The sequence below is a fragment of the Tyto alba genome, unplaced genomic scaffold (assembly GCF_018691265.1).
Source record: "Tyto alba isolate M040663 unplaced genomic scaffold, T.alba_DEE_v4.0 Super-Scaffold_45, whole genome shotgun sequence".
Taxonomy (NCBI): Eukaryota; Metazoa; Chordata; class Aves; order Strigiformes; family Tytonidae; genus Tyto; species Tyto alba.
The window spans coordinates 19603916-19619176 of record NW_024881321.1 but is presented as its reverse complement, the minus strand read 5'-3'; positions in this window follow the sequence as shown (position 1 = coordinate 19619176).

Here is a 15261-nt window from a genome sequence, read left to right as displayed (position 1 = left end):
ACTGTGCCTTTTTCTCATTAGGAATTGAAGAACAGGAACTTCCAGGTGGGAGGTTTACTCCCATATGCAACTTTTGGTTTAAAATACATAGGTTTACCAAAGCTAATGTCTATAGAAATGTACAGATTTGGAACTGTGTTCTCTACTGCCTTTTCATATCAGTACAATAGCAGCAAACTATAGTAATTCTAATTTGTTGACTAGTCATGTTGATTGTGCTAGTTATGCATAATTAATCCCAAAGTTTGAGTATAAGAGAAGTTGAACAAGTCCTTGGACTGGAGGCAGAGGGTCAGCCTCAGTGGCCTATGTAGGCACCTATGTACCATATTACTAACATTAACAGTGGATTTATGGTTTCTGTAGACTGATTAAGACCTCCAGAATTGAAAGCCTAGGTAGCTTACACAGTTAAAAGAGAGAGCTAATGTTTCTGAAAGCCAGTCAAGGGACTACACGTCAGGAGCCTACTCCCCTGCACTGACCACAGAGGGATCTAAAGCATCTCTGTAGAGGAACTCAGTGAATTGGGAGACTGTGACCAGAGCCTGGAGGTAACTTTTGGGCATGGGAAGAACCAAGGATGGTCTGAACACATCACATAGGGGCACCTTCATTGCTGGGGTGCAGAAAGCTGAAGAGAGATGACTCTCAGGGTGGAGAGAGAATGTTCCTTCCTCCACACAAAATGTATTAATCAGCGAGACTTCCAGAAAATAACCTTGTGTCTCCTGTTTCAGTTGTTAATTATAGAATAAGTGACCAACCCAAAGCTCCTCAGAGAAGTCACCTGCTTATAAAGCTGTAGCCTCTCTGTTTCTGGTCTCTTCATTTACCTTTGTAAATCCTGTATACCTTTCTACACACTAGTCAGACTCAGGAGGAACAATAAAGACACATCCATATAGGGTGACATCCTTCTTGTCCTGCAGTCATATGCAACCTGTTGAGTGAGGTATATTCCTGGTATGCAGAAACAAAGTTTAAAAATCAATCAATCAGAGAAAATCCCCTGGTTAGGAATAAGAAGTGGACACTAACACTGATTATGCTTTCTGAGATGAACACAGCTCTATTTCAGTAATTTAGACAGAATCTGATTACACCGAACAAATCAAAACCAAAAGGTGAAGTTCACCTGTCTCCAAGTGCAGACATTACTGAGCATGCATAACAAGCTTTGATCAGGTGCCTAGGAAATATCATGGCCCGTGATGTGAGCTCTGTCTGATTTTCAGATGTATTCAGAGGGCTGGTTGTGTGTGGGACAAGCCAGTCAACTCTTTTCTGAGACTCACAGGACATGATTCATCTAACTTAATTTTAGATATCTAAAATGCAGATGGTGACATCTGAGCCAGACGTTGTAGGCTCGCTCCCTTCATAGATAATGGAAAGAGAAATAAGCATTTGTAGAGTTCAGTTGCTCTGGTGTAGTTTAGACATCCACCTTATGATAAGTTGACTCTCAAAGGTACACAGGCTGCTGCTTTCCATGAGGGAGACTGACCTCATGCAGATCTCTGCACTGAGCAGCTGAAGGCACCTTGGACTTTCTTTCATGCAGTGTAACTGACACAATCAAGAAAAAGCTTAGGCTGAGTTTAGACCTGCTTGTGTCTCCCACTGTCCTGAAGTTTGTTATGCTTTTTAAAGTCTATCAGTCAAGGCAACTGCAAGGTAGGGAGTAAGACAAGAGTACAGCTGGCCTTGCTCTTTATGGTGCCATTAGCAGGACAGGACCATGTTTTTATCTCTTGTAGATGTCCAAATTTTAGTGAGTTTTCCCAAATGCCATCCACTGGTATCTGCTTATTTCTGGCTTGTCTAGATGCCAAAACACACAGCTCCTTTTTCTCTTGGTTATGTTGAAAGGTTATGCTAAATATGCATTAAAAATTATGGGGTTTTTAAGGAAAAAGTTTAATTAAATAAAAGGAAGATTTGAGTTTAGAAACTAGATGGCTTGAATATCTTACTGAGCTTAGGTGGCTAAAAAAAGTTAAACCATCTCACTTGCTATAAGCAGAACCAATCAGTGTATAAAATCATATCCATTCATCTGGAAGCCACCTGAAACAGTGGTCCATCTATGGACCAGTTATGTGTGGCTTTCAATGTATATACCTATGGCAATGTTTGTAATCGAAAAATAGCACAGAGGAGAGAACATGGAGCTCCTGGCGAATATTTTTTTTTTTTTTACTTTCTTCCCAAAATTTCAAATAAACTCATTGGATCTTATCATAAGTAAAGAAGGAAATAGGTGACAGGTTTGAAATCAATCAAAGCTGAAAGTGGATTTTTACACTGAATTCAATGGATAGTTTTGGTCAATCACAAATTACATCTGCTGTACCAAAGGTCTGTCTCACAGTAGTTTGCAGTGTAGCTTCCTCTCTTTGATTATTTCTAACATTTCTAATAAACTAGCACCTTTACTTTTTCATGGCAAACAAAAGCCTCTAGTTAAAATACTCCTGATGATTCCTGTAAATTCATATAAAACCAGGCACTGGCTAAGAATTGCAGCATTTAGTCCACTCTGGAAATTGATACCAATTTGGAAATGTGTGGTTTTGATCAGATCAACTCCATTTGCTGAACAATGCTGTCACTTCAGCAAAAAAAAGTGATATTTTTTAAAAAATAAATTGAGTAATTAGTTCATAATCTCTTCTTGTCATTTATTGTTTGGATTTGTCTGGCAGGTTTAGCAAACTTTTCTGATACACTTTCCAAACACTACATCTGTAGTTTGATAAAGAACTTCATGCGTATGAATATACTGTGATGATAAGGAAATACATTTTCCTTCGTTCTGCAATGCATTAGCAGCACAATTCCTACTAAAACTAGACAGAAATGTATTGCCAATTTGTTTTGTAGGTATTTAGTTACTCAGTAAGTAATTAATACATATTGTAAATTAAAAGTTTAAGCTTCACTGCACAGAAGTGTTTTTTACTTACATTGTATCTTGTAATATGGACTACAGCTGTTATCTCTAACACAATTTATTAGCAGTTTGAAGTTGAAAGAGGAAATTACAATACTGCAGTGTTATCAGAAGTGTATCTGCACAGGGTTAAAAAATAAAAACTGAAATTTTCAAATTTCCGACACGAGTAATAATATTTTTAAAGATGCAGTCCCAAAAAGTACCTTTTATAGTTAATAAAATGTAACAATTCCTTGATATGTAGGATTTATTATAGGCAATTACATGCTATTTTTTTGTTTCTCACAAGAAATGAGACACTAAGCTTAACACTTTGCAATTTGTTCAACAATATGTAAAAAGTCTTAAAACTATATTAAATATAAGATGAAAAACAATGTTCATTTTTCATTCGGTTCTGCCATTGGTACTAATAAAAGTGGCAACAGTTTTACACTCCTCTAGTTTCCCTGTAGGTAGAGATCATTAGATCAAAGCTGGCAGTGTGCAGGACTGTTCATTTGATATATAAGTTATTTTATGATATAGACAGCTACCCTACCATTCTGGAGAACCGCTATATCTTTTTGTAGATATCTTGTTCGTGGATAAAAATGAATGATTTATCTCCCCTGTAAAGTTTGTTTTGGCTAGGGCTTTTTAATGCTTCATCAAGTACTTCACCATTTTTTTCAAAAATGGATATGGCTGGTTGTGATTCATCTTGCACAGAATAATTAATTGGCATTTTCAAGTGATCAATCTAGAATGATATGATTGGGATTATTTGCTTAAAACAGTATTTCATTTATTGACAGTGTGTGGTTTTTGTCCTTGTTTTGATGTGTAGTGGCAGAATGCTCCAAATAAAGATAGCTGGAGCTGTCTGTTACAGAAAACAGGAAAAAGAGCTATACTCCGTTTGAAACCATGTGATGATTTTCATTGAGTTCATGCAATGGACTCCTGGACATAATTAAACAACTTGTGGAATTCATAAGCTCACAATGTTCCCTTCACAAAACCATTGCCCTAAAATGCATAGTCTTAAATATCTTTAATGAAATCCTCAGAGCAACAAGTAACTCCCACTCACTACAAGTGGATTATTACAGTCTTCACAGCCTTGTGGAAGTTTTAATTGAAGGGCACTACTTAAAGGGGTGGTGTGGGATGACTCTAAGGTAAGATTGATCAGTACAGGCAGAATTTTATTACAAGTGTCAATTAGATTGAAAAGTGTTATAAAAAAAGATCATTTACATAGCTTTAGGGGACAAGGAGACACATTATTCTGAAATCTCCTTTGCTGATTGTTTAGTGATTCTCTAAGGGTAACAGGGAGGAAATATTCCCTCCTGCAAGAGGAGACAGTAGGCACTTTCTGACTGGCTTTGATTTAAAGCTCGTTAATGAGATATGTGCAGCTAATTAAGAGCAGGGAGAATTTCACTATATGCCACAGTGGAGAACAGCATTTATCAGAGAGGATTGGACTATTGCCCTATGGAAGTTCAGTATTGTGCTACCAGGAACAATTCAGTTCCAGTGCTGCAGAGAAGGGCAATATAGCAAATAGCTAAAGATGGTTAAAGATGCATTTCCCCCCCTAGAAAAATAAGGTTGCACTGACAAGGCACTCTCTTAATGAAAAACCTCATTTTTGTTAATTCAACACAGTAACGACAAGCTCTTCCTTTTAATTTTCACCATTTTTTCCTCTGGAGGGAAGGGACAAATTAGCAGACAGAAAGCCTTTGGCTATTGCAACTACACCTTTTTTGGTACCTGAGCTAGATCATGGGAGTGTGTATAAAAGCATTTTAGTTGGGAGCAGGAGCATCCTTCCAAAATAAATCTTCCCGCAGCACCCCACTTCCCATGCTTTTGTTTCCATCACAGAGATGGAAATGTTCTCACAGAAGTGAGTGTGCATGAATTAGATTTCAGACTGAAATATGTCTGAAAGATGTACTCCAGGCATGCACCTAGTCTGTTCCAGTTGCTACTGAGCATCCCAACTTTGGACTAGTCTAGACCTAATCCAAAATAAAAAGCTTGAATAACAATGTTGGGATCTAAGCAACAACTGTTTTGCTGTAGCTATCTCTTCTTTTTGGGCTGCATTACTTGCTAATGCAGATATAAAATGTGTCTCTCTACACAGCATCATCAGTCCCAGTGTGATTCATAACCATGCAGCCATCAGTACAGTTTGACTTGTCCTGTGGCACTGGAGACACACCTGTACTGACTTCACACATTGGACCCAGGTCTTACAGAAAATCTACTCCGTGTGGCATGGTGAAGGCCAAGTGAGACACTCCACATTGCCTAAAAGGATAGAAGCTGCCTGTGTTTAGGCAATGCAATCCCGCTCACCATCTGAGACGTCATCTCCAGATGGTAGGCACTCAACCTTTAGTATATAAGCATCTGTATATAAGATTGTTGTTTGTATTCCATCAAAGTAAATGGAAATAGATTACCTAAATATAGTACCATTTTCAGACATCTGTCATGGTTTGAGCTCAGAAGGCAACTGAGCACCACATAGCTGTTTACTCATCCCTTCCCCCCAAGTGCTGAGAAGGAAAAAATTAAGCCAAAAAGGCTTGGAAATTGAGATAAAGACAGGGAGGCATATCCCATTCATGATGGTCACAGGCAAAAGACAGACCTGTTAGGGGAAGAAAAAAAGGACATACATTTAATACAGACACTAATAACAACAGCACTTTACAGACAAAGACAGTGAGAAACATTATCACATCTTGAAAACACATTCCCCCACCCCTCCCTTCTTCCTGGACTCAGCTCTGTTCCCAATATCCCCAGAGGCACAGGGACAGGGAATGGGGGTGCAGTCAGTGCTGCCACTTCTTCCATTTTGGGGCAGGAAGGGGGAACTTCTGGAACTTCTTTCCCCTGCTCCAGCATGGTCCCCCTCTCACAGGAGACAGTCCTCCACAAACTTTCTCTAACTTGAGTCCCTCCCATGGGCCACAGCTTTTCCTGAGCTGCTTCAGTGTGGGAGACCCCCTGGTGTTGCAATACTCCCAGGACCAAACTACAACAGTGGCGACTTCTTCCCATAAGGTCCCGGCCTCCTTTAGGCACAATAACCTGAGATGAAGTGGGGCCCTCCACAGACTGCAGGTTGGCTTCTGCTCCACCATGGACCTCCATGGGTGGTGGTGGGGGGCCCTGCCATCTCACCACAGTATATAAGGGGTGTCTCTGCACTGTCATACCTCCCCTCCTCTTTCTTCTTCCATTCTTCTAGTTACCTTGGTGTTCATATAGATGTCTTAACTACTCCTCACAACTCCAAGTCCTTCCCGGTTCCCTTCTTAAAAATGTTACTGCAGAGGTGCAGCTTATTGGCTCAGCTTTGTTGCAGTGGCCACCTGACCTATCGGCTAGTATGGAGTAGATCTCACATATACCATAGAATAATTTAAGATACTGAATCCTACCTTGGGACAATACAGTTGGTGGGACCTAAAGAGCCATTCAGTTCACCCAAAAGTAACTGTAGGACGCAGTTCATCTGCCTAGACATAGGCATGTGGTGCTGCATGAGAAACCTCAAGGTATAAAAACATCTGCACAGGGCTGGTAGCTCTGACACAGGATTTGTGGGAGACTCAATCCTCTGCAACTGTACACCATGGTGAGATACCCTACAGTGCCTTAAATTAGGCAAGATGCCTGTGTTTAACAATAGCCTTGAATAGAGCAGCACACTGTGGAAAGGAGGATAACATATATTGTCATTTGCTCTGTCACTTCCTTCCTCCATATCATCCATATTTTTTTTTTTAACTTTGGGAAAGGTAGTGAATATGCATTGCCAGGTGGAAATAGTGTGAAAGTGAAATATTTTTGGAAAAAATATTCACAAGAAAAAATCAGACTTCTGCCTTCAAGGTCCTTCTCTTTCTGTGCCTCTTCCAAAAGATGAGTTTCCAGCAAGACCTAAATGTATGGTAATAAAGTATGTTGCTCAGTACTGTGTGACTTTTGGACTTTTCTGTGCAAAGGAAAGATAAGCACATCTCATATTCCTAGTCTGGAATATGAATATCATCTCCTGGTTGTATTTTGTCTGCAGATCAGTTATAGTGTTCTTCAGGGAGCTAAGATCACCTTCTTGAGGGAAATTACAACTAGAGATCTATCTTATAACTTTTCCAGTACCATGTATATTCTTCTATTTATTTAATTTCAAATTTTATTTTATTCATTTTTCAGCAAGCAGATTGCAGTTTATGCTAAATTCATATTTTTGTCAGAAGAAACTGTTTTATTATACGTATCTGCAGTTTCTAAATTGTATTTTTGGCTATTTACCTAATCTCATACAGCCATTTCTTTGTCATGTGAACTGAAACTCTAAAACTACATTAAAAAAATAAGCTGAGAAAAATGAGAAATATTTCATTTGATTCATCATAGGCAGCAGAGGGACATGGTTATAATGTGTGCTATTGCTACATACAAGTATCTCCTGCAAACTTATATGTGTTAAAGCAGTTCTTGGTATTCATCACTCAGTGCATCACTTTGCACTTTATACAATTAATTTTTAAACCATTTTCTTTACTGCAATCTCCAGAGTAATCTACCTGTTTCTATAAAATATTGCAACATTCCTTTTTAGTGATGTGTAATGTAACTTCATGTCACCAGCAAATGTCATTACAACACAGCTATATTGCTTGCCTAACACACACTAAAATTTTAAATAAATTCAGTCTCAGATTCTTAGGAAAGTCTGGTAAGAACCTGCTTCAAGTCCAATAAAACTCCTTGTAACATAATTCCTTAAGTTGGCTGTATTTTATCAAACACATAATTTTTTGTTGTCTCTGTGAAAACTTAGCCTTTCATCAAATTTTCCCCTAGTAATGGACATAGTACAAAACTCAATGGCTGCTCAACAATATTTTCCCCTCTTAAGATGCAGGAATTATTTTACTCTTTAAAACAGTAACTCCTTCAACTTGATTCCAGTAAAATATTGTTTTGATGACATTGCTTATTTAGGTAGCTTGTCAACGCAACGTGACTTGCTAGTGGCCAAACTGAATGTGCAGTTCTGAGAAACTATAGTTTAGTTACACACATTCACTTGCTTTTGGTTTTGATCACTGACTAGAATGTAATGTGGAGATCAGTGTTCAGTTTTGTGGATGTGGAAGTGCGTGTCTGTGTGTGTGTGAATTAGCTTCAGAATCACAGAATCATGAAATCAGAAAAATGTTGCTTGGAAGATCATTTAGGCCAATTTCCTGCTTGAATTGGGATTACTGTCAATGCTAGATTAGGTCAGACATGGTTATGTCTAGTTTTTGGTGGACACCATTTCTCATGTATTTGCTTGAGCGCTTTAACGTTCAAGGAAAGCAAAAACAAATGGGTCATGAGTAAGGGTGATGTGAAATTCAGATTTGCATTTGAATGAATGTTCGAAGATCTCTTTCATATTATTCCCTCAGGCAATGAAAAGTACAGGCTCAGATTACTGAGAACTCTCTAGACTGACTGATTGATATGGTTTGTATTTGCCATGTAAATGTATAATATTTAATACTGTATCTATACAAATATAATGCTGATTGACAAACTTGCCCAGAAACAGTCATCTCCTAGGAGGAGAAAGTAATTTACATTTTAAAAAGCAAAATCCTGAAGGAAGACTGTTCAGACACTGCAAAGAAAGGTGGTACTTTGAAATGTGTGAAGGTATGAGCAGTCAATATTAAGGATTCCTTTGTTTTTATTGGAACAAAATTCAAGGATTTTTTTTTTTCAATAAGAGAAACATTTGATATGCAAACTAGAAGAATTCAAAAAGGATTGAGGAATAATTAATTTTACGATATATATTGGAACATAAAAACAGAATTTTAAATTGCATATTTAAATTTTAAAAAATGAGAAAATGTACAACATGTTAAAGAAGCTTTTAGCATTTGAGCTCCACAGAGGACTATAAAAGGGAAGGACACTAGCTCTGAATATAGCCTACTTGCTCACAAGTTTCCAGAGAGCAATCCTCTAAGTCAAATAATATGCTGCTGTTCAGGGGGAAAAAAGCACCATTTATTAAGTAAGTTTTTTTACCTAGGTAACTTACAACACATGAGTAAGACATCAGTTGAGATAGTTACCATTTATTGTAGCTCCCTGCCTTGAAGAATGAGAAAGTAGTTTCCATTTTAATGAGCAGTTGTAAAGGAGGATGTTAGTTCACACAGTGTCAGGGAGAGAATTGCTGATGGCATGAGCAAGAGGTATAATGAGTTTTGGTTTTATCAGCAATGTTTGCTGCCTCTTCCAGTTTCCTTTTCAGTCCCTGTGCACCCTCTTGTCAGAGAGGGTCCCTGCACCTTTTTTAATGTCCTCAATCTACTTTGCCTCTGTTGATCCTATATACTATTCTTTTCCTTTGGCTTTTGATTCTCTTGAACCTTTGTCTTTTCTTCTCTCTCCACTCATTGCTTCCTCTCCTGCCTGCTAAAACAGGAGACATCTTAAAGGACATCCCAGGTACCATAAATTTTAAAACAATGGGGTATGTGACCATCCTTTCTAGGTTCTACTTGTCCAAAAAACCAAAGACCAGTCTGACTGTTTTAGATGCTGTATAGAGTGCTTTCACCTTCCTCAAAATACTGAGGAAGGATTATCAAGAGCATATGAAAAGTCATGTTTGATTCTATCTGCTGAATGATTTCAGAAACCTACAGCTCACCTACAATTTTTTTAAACACTTGTAGTTTGCCTTTAAAATTGTAACTTTGTGAGGCTACAGAAGTCGGCTCCTCTCTTTGATGGAGCACATCTAAAACAGACCACAGATGCTGTGGGGCAGGCCTGAAACATATTAAACTGACTTACTTCCTATTAACGTTGTGAACAGAGAGATCTCTGTGTGATTCCTGAGCTGTGGGATGACTCACTGCAACTTGCTCTCTGCTGGAAGGGGACTTGATGATGCCTGCAAGATCCAATTCCTTTCCAAAAGCAGGAGGTGGTCCTGTGAGCCTCCCACGCTGGCCAGTGACAAGTAGAGCAATGCATAAAAGGTAACGTAGGCTATATTTGAAGGCAAGATACATCCTTGTAGTTCAGCAGTGCCTAACCAAAATCTGTTTTGAAATGCACCAACCTGGGGAACTAGACATGCAAATTCTAGAAGGCAACTTCACCTCTTTTTCTCTTTAGGCCTATAGGACTTAGGATTTCTCCCTCATTTCCAGTGTAACCAATGTGATGACATACACATAAGGTTGATAATTCTGCTTCTCAGTCTTGCCTGAGAGTCAATATGTTTCCTGAAATCACAGCCTTCTTATCAGGAAGTCAGTGAAGGTGCAATTCTGCTTTGTGATTTCACTAGTAACAAGGGAGTTTCCAGAGCCAATCTATCTGCCCTTCTTCCGCACTTCCTACAAGTTTGTGCCTATGCTGAAATACTTGCTCAACTGCTTGTGCAATCACGACCTCAAATTGGTAGTTGTAGTGATCCCATATTTTACAAGCCTTCCAAAAAGCAAAGGTGTTTTGCCAATTCACAGGGTTAACACAAAGGACACAGACACCAAGCTAAAGAAATAGGCTTATTTTACTTTAGTAGAAATAGAAATTTTACTATAGTAGAAATAGCAGAAAGAATAAGCAAGGTAATGCACCTAGACATTACTATTTAAAGCTAGCTATAGTGATTAAGAAAGATACATCACCAATTGCCCTCATACATTACCATCATCCAGACCCGTGCATCAGCTGGGGAGCCCCGTCACAGCGAAGGGTCGCAGAGCCTTTCCCGGCAGCTGGGAAGTCCCACGCAGGGCGTCCGCTCGTAGGTGAGGCCTGCGTCTGTGCTGTGAGAGGGTCCAGCTTTTATACAGTTTAACAAACAAGTCTAAACAAAACGCACAGGAGATATCTGGTGGATTGATATGCCTCACTCAGGCATGTCCGGATCTGGCCAGGATCCGGGCATGTCTGAGGAGTTTCTGTTTTTCTTTACATTTGGGATTTATAGTTACTTCCTATTGTTTACTTATAGTTCCCAGGGATTGTCCCCAGGGTTACATTTTCATGCTGATAAGATACTGGTTGCTTCAGTCTGCTGATAAGATGCTGATTGCTGGTCGGGGAAATCACTCAGAAGTCAACTTTGGTTTGAGGCCTATTGTTTGGGCCCCTTTTTGTTTCAAAAGGGCAAGATGCTAAAGATGATTTATCAGCAACGGTGACTAGCACATGTGTTCAGTATTATTTGATACTTACAGTATTCTAGGTCTAACACACCAACAGGAGATCTTGCCAGCTGCCTGCTGGATTCAGGCTCTCGTGAGTACTTATAATAAATTTTCTGCCTCATTCCTGCTTATTCCTTCAGCCTCCCACTCCCCCCTTATCTGCCCTTCTACCCCTTATCCTCTCATTTGCTTTTACCCCATATACAACCTCTCCTTCTTCTTGGATTTCAGTAAAGGTTCTCTACTTACTAAGCGAAACTCTAAGAACTTTTTGTGCCTGGTCTTCTCTTTGGCCAAATATGTGAAGCTGGCACAGGGGAAAAAGCAAGCAAAGTGTTTCCCTGTAGACAAGGCTGAACTCACAAAAGAGACTGAAACCTCTTCTTTCACCAGGAGATAGGTCCTTGACAGCTGACAGCAATCCTCATATCTTGCATATGGCATACTTTTTCACAGTGGCATTTGTTGTTATATATAGAGCAATTTATAGGTATGCAAATCAGTGAAATATCCCATTGATTTAAGGAAGAAGTCACTCATATAATCAAATTCCAAGACCTGTGTTTTTAATTGTAGTGTGTTTTTTTTTCTTAGTTCCCCCCTCAGAATATTTGTGTTATAAGTAGTTTTTAACCAAAAAATATTAATTGATGACATTGAATTTTGCAGAAAAATAAATTAATTGTTACCTGATTTAAGTGAGCTCTCAGTGAGTTTTATCTGTTTTGAACAGAATACATACGTGTTTTTATTCTAGAATCATCACATTTTGCAAGGTTGAAAAGTGCATAACAAATAATTTTAATTAGTTTTTAAAGTATAAGTTGATTTTGCATTTTTGCTGGCTGCCTTAGAATATTGTGCTCATTTCTATGAGGCAGATACTCAAACAGCTCTTCCCTAATAAGGTAAAAGTTGTAGAAAACATGCATTTGAGATTTTGTAATTAAGTACTCAATTTGAGCACACTTACAAATGCCAGAGGTAATGATTCTTTGAAGTTTATCGTTCATAGTAATCTTTTCATACTACAAAAAAGGCAAGTAATACTGTGACCAGACAAAATTAGAACCATAAATCAGATTAGCCCTTTGCTTAGTTTTTCACCAAACAACCAGTTCAATAAATCACTCTGCATGGCCTATACATTATGCTTACTGCTTTTCCTGTATCTACATCAGCATAACAGTGTGCCATAAGATGTTATTTGATATATGCAGAATGAGTCAATGGATATTTTAAAAAGAAAAAAGAAAAAACAAAGAGAATTTTTACTGTTTTAAATGCAGTACTGCTTCCAGAGGATATTTGGTTGGAGAATGTGAACTGGTTATAGCAGTACTGTAGGAGCATGCAGTAAATTTCTTCAATATCATGCTCCTACAAATACAATCACTTACTGGCTGCTATCCCAAGTGACAGGGCCAACTTCACATTTTGAAATGTGAAGGTTAAACTCTGTGAGTCCTTTAAGTACATCTGAAATGACACATCTACATTTTCCTTTGAAGTTTTGTATATGTGGTATGTTCCTATCTATCTCTGGTCTCACTGGTGGAGCCCCTCTGCCATTTTGCAGTCTTTCACAAATGACCGGCACACTCTCATTTCCCCCAGGCTTGCAACACAGCCCTGCACAAAGTCCCACTTGTTTCAGCTCACACATTTTGCCAAAATGTAGTAAATCTATGCATGCATTTTCATGGTATGGTTTAGAGACAGCAGGAATGTGTCATCCTGATTCACAATGTTCAAAGAAAGAGAGCAGTTAGGTAGTGTTGGAAATGTTATTGCAGTCAAAAGCAAAGAAAATCTGTTTTCTATTCCCCATACTTCTAACACTTTCTAACTGCGAAGACCTCAAGTTTGACTGGAAATAAGGAGAGTTGATAAATGAGTGTCTTTTAACCATCCCAAGGTAATAATAACGAATAAACAAATGAATAAAGAAATAATAATTGGTCCTTGATGCATTGTTGATTAGATCCCCTGTCTCTGGACTCTATTTCTATGGTTTTTATGTTACTTATTCAGTATCTCTGAATAGTTGGAAACAATAGTAGGCACAACCTAAGTACAAACTGGAATGACGAGTACCTTGGTCTTTTCGATTAACATTCCTGCTTTTTGAAGCTGAGACATTAAAACTGCTTAGCACAGAATATTTTTTTATTTGTAAGTACTGATTTTTATGTGAAAATATTTTTTTGCTGAAATCAAGACTGTTCTTAGGAACAGTGGTTCTGACATAACTTTTGTTGGAAAGGTACCAAGGTGGAGCTTGAGATTGTAAAATAGCTAAGTACTTGAAGGCTTGCTAATAGTAGTGGCATTAGCTATAACTCACTACTAGCTATAAATTACTATTTGTGACAGTGGTAAATTGTTAATCTAGATCACAGGAGATCCTTAATCTGCATTTGTGAAAGCAGGGACGTACATGCTGGTTTTGCATGTCTTAGCCTAAGGTTTTTGGATTACAGAGGACTCTGACTCTCATGTTTTTTTTTTACAGACGTTTGTGAATGGATCTAGTTTTCATTCTGTATAATGGCTTTTCAGAAATTAATCCTAGAAATACTTGACAATATGCAGCCATGTGTTTTCCTGTTAGCTTTATCTGTAAAGTGTGCCAAGAAAGAGACATAATAGATACTATGAAAAATGGAGATTATTCTCCTTTTCTCTTTGATTTATTGAAGGTATTTCTAACTGGGGATTAGAGTATCAAACAGCCTGTACACCCTCTTTTACAAAATGTTTTTGTTCAATACATTACTTTTTTAACTACACTAGTTTTATAACTAAATTGCATAGCTTCTCTGTGAACCAGGGGAGTACTCTCCCCTTTCTTTTACAAAGGAGGTAGCTGGGAAGCTATTCAGACTTGGCTTGATCCTGGTGAGGAATAGGAGACAAGCTGGCAAAAGAGCTGACCTGTGCATCAGGGGGAGTCATGTTGCCTTAAATTGGGCATGCTAAATCTTGGAAGTATTGATAACTATTTTTTTTAACCGTTGGACTTCAGAGAGCCCAGAGTGAAGCCCAAACATATTCTTCTTCTATCTCACAGCAACTGCCTATAAACTAATCTCTTAAAGCTACCTGAGCACAGAGGACAGCTGTTCTTTGGTGTTCTTTGCTATAGCGGAAGAGCTGAACCTATCGAAAAGTCATTACTTGTATTACATTATTTTAACCTTTGTAATATAATACATAATATAAATATGTATTTATAAGACTCCTTGTTGATGTTACTTGGGGAACTTGGATTTGTTGGCATTTACTGATTATCCAAACTAATTTTTATAGTCCTTCTGTTCCTTCATGACCAGGAGGTGATTCAGTCCACTTGAGATTTGAAATTAATCCTTTCTAATGAGATATCTTTGGTCATTGTGACCTCTTCAGGAGACAAATTTGCTGGCCTCTGATTTTAGATCTTGTGACCTAAACTCACCACAGTGATTGAGTTTGCCACAATGCTGCTCTGTACACAAATACCAAGTTCAGTTACCAGGGATGTCAGTCTCATACCTTTCTCTAGTGTTAAATTTTTGCTTTAAGAATCAGATGCTTATATGCAGGTTATTTGTTAATACAGTATAACATTTAACAATATTGTACACTGAGAGGCTCAAAATATGTGAGATATGAAACTGATTGTTAATAACTTATATAACATATATAACTTATAACTGATTCTTCTAAGCAGATTCTTAGTGACATTGTATATAGTATTATAAGGTACATTGTTTTATAAGGTACTAGGTGGGTTGGGCATAAAACAGTCTGAATAAAGAAAGGATTCTTTATTTTGATTTTTTTCATGTATTTGTATAAGGCAAAACACTGCCAATTACACATTCCCAAGGAAAAAAAAAATATATATGTGAATATTGTTAGTGAAATAATTTTAAAAACATGAGATCCTGTTGTCTAATATTACCTTGATTCTCAGGTACTTGACTTTTTATCTCTCAGTCAGCCAACATGAGCCAAAAAGTGGCCTAAAGGCTTAGATGTTCCAGTGGTTACTCC